The following is a 2,489-nucleotide window of genomic DNA, read 5'->3' as shown; positions in this document are numbered from 1 at the left end:
ACGTTATAGTTATTTCTCTTAATCCCTCCAATCTTAGAATGATCGTCAGCCTTAAATTTACATAGTAATATTAGATAACGATACGTTCGATTGTTAGTCCTTGTGGGTTCGATAATCTTTAAAACTACGCGATAGGACTGTGCAGTTGCAGTCATGATTCCCATAGACTTACTAAGTCATGATCAAGTTTTTGGCGCCGTTGCCGGGGACTAATTTAGTCGATATCGTAACTCCAGTGTTGCGCAGTATAGACTAAGGCAAACAATTCTTTTTTTCCCTTTCTACATTTGTCGAGTGTATGCCAAGTACTCGCTCTCAAGGCGAGAAATTAAAGCTGCAGTTCGACGAACCTGAGCGTTATCTTAGATTAGAACGCCAGATACGAGACTTGATACGAGAACATCGTATCAAGCTAAATCTTCCTGACCTTAACATCCCTACTTCTGAATCAGTTATTCAACCAGAGATGGCCGAAGGAGTGCAAAACCGTCCTCTTAAGTACTATGCAATCCCTTCGCAGGATGAACCATATAACAACATTGTTGCCCCTACCATTGAGGCTAATAATTTTGAGCTTAAACCTTTGATGTTGTCAGCCGTACATCAAAACCAATATTCAGGAAGTCCCACGAAGGACCCGAACCTACATTTGTCAGTGTTTTTGCAATACGCAGACACAGTGAAAGCGAATGGTGTCAACCCAAAAGCTATAAGACTACGTCTTTTCCCATTCTCATTAAGAGATAGAACTAGAGCTTGGCTCCAGTCTCTACCATCCAACTTTGTCACTACATGGAACAAGTTGAAGAAAGTCTTCTTATCCCGATATTTCCCACCTAGTAAGACGGTTATGCTAAGAGCCCAAATAAATGGGTTTAAACAAAAGGATAATGAATCACTTTTTGAAGCTTGGGAGAGATACAAAGACATGATGAGGTTTTGTCCATATCACGGTCTAGAAGAATGGTTGATGATCTATACCTTTTACAACGGTCTCTTGTACAACACAAGATTGACACTAGACGCCACCCCAGGTGGCGTACTGATGGATAAACCATACAATGAGGCTTATTAACTCATCAAAAGTATGGCCCAAAATCATTACCAATGGGGAAGCGAAAATACCTCTGTAGAGAAACCTCAAACGAAAGGTGGCATGTACGAATTAAGAATTCTTGACCATGTTAACGCCAAGGTAGATGCTCTTACTCAAAAGATAGACAACTTGACCATAACACCAGCAGCCACCGTGGCTGTCGTAGCACCAAACTGTGAGATATGCGGAGTTCAAGGGCATACTGCCCCAGGATGTCAACTCTTGACAGGAACCTCCACAAACCAGGTGAACTATGCTCAAGGAAACTCCTACTCAAACACCTATAACTCAGGTTGGAAGAACCATCCTAACTTTTCGTACAAAAACAATAATGCATTGTATGCACCTAACCAAGCACCTGCTGTACCACCAGGATATCATAAAGCTGCCACAAATACTCAAAATGCTCCTAGGAATATAAACCTAGAAATAATGATGGAAAACTACATAGCTATCGAAGCCCAAACAAATAAGGATTTCCTAAATCAAAACATACACACTAGTGAGCAAATCAAGCAGTTAGCAAACAAGGTAGACACATTAGCCACCCACAACAAAATGTTGGAAACATAAATCTCGCAAGTGGCTCAACAACAAGCACCTACCGCTGCTTCTGCAGACATATTTCCTGGACAACTGCAACCAAACTGAAAAGGTCATGCAAATGCTATTATACTACAAAGTGGGACAGAACTAGACGGACGAACCGACCCTAGAACTCAAAACCCATCCATGCATCAAGACCCTGGTAAGGAAACTGAGAAGGAAGACGATCAAAAGGAAGATAAAAATGAGGAGGCCGTAGAGAAAGAAGAACATTATGTGCCTCCACCCCTGTATAAACCCCATATCCCCTATCCTCAAAGACTTGTTAAATCTAAAAGTGTAGGGCAATTTAAAAAATTTGTAGAGCTTCCAAAACAATTGAATATCACAATACCCTTTACAGAAGTCATCACTCAAATGCCCTCATATGCTAAGTTTCTCAAAGAAATCTTATCTAACAAGAAGAAGATAGAGTATAACGAAACCAGTACACTTACTGCTGAGTGTAGCGCCATAATACAAAACAATATGCCTCATAAGCTGAAAGACCCAGGTAGTTTCTCCATACCCTGTGTAATCGGAAAGTTTGTCATCGACAAAGTATTATGCGACTTAGGAGCCAGTATTAGTTTAATGCCCTTGTCCATATGTGAAAGGCTAAAAAGGGGAGAACTAAGACCTACGAGGATGTCCGTACAACTTGCGAATCATTCTGTTAAGTTTCTCGTAGGTATGCTAGAAAATGTTCCGGTGCGCCTAGGACAATTCTATATTCCTACTGATTTTATAATCATGGATATAAAAGAGGATTCCAACATCCATATCATATTAGGAAGACCATTCCTAG

At 40.6% G+C, this 2,489-nt stretch overlaps 1 non-coding gene across 1 annotated transcript; it reads right to left on the bottom strand.

Annotated features, from left to right (window-relative positions):
• Positions 1-850: 850 nt before the first annotated feature.
• On the bottom strand, positions 851-957 carry LOC127108930 (small nucleolar RNA R71). Its single transcript, XR_007796428.1, has one exon. It is a non-coding gene; the product is annotated as a small nucleolar RNA R71 (small nucleolar RNA).
• Positions 958-2,489: the final 1,532 nt, after the last annotated feature.

This window comes from Lathyrus oleraceus, chromosome 7 (genome assembly GCF_024323335.1).
Source record: "Lathyrus oleraceus cultivar Zhongwan6 chromosome 7, CAAS_Psat_ZW6_1.0, whole genome shotgun sequence".
In the NCBI taxonomy this organism is placed as follows: Eukaryota; Viridiplantae; Streptophyta; class Magnoliopsida; order Fabales; family Fabaceae; genus Lathyrus; species Lathyrus oleraceus.
This window is presented reverse-complemented; position numbering and strand designations above follow the sequence as displayed.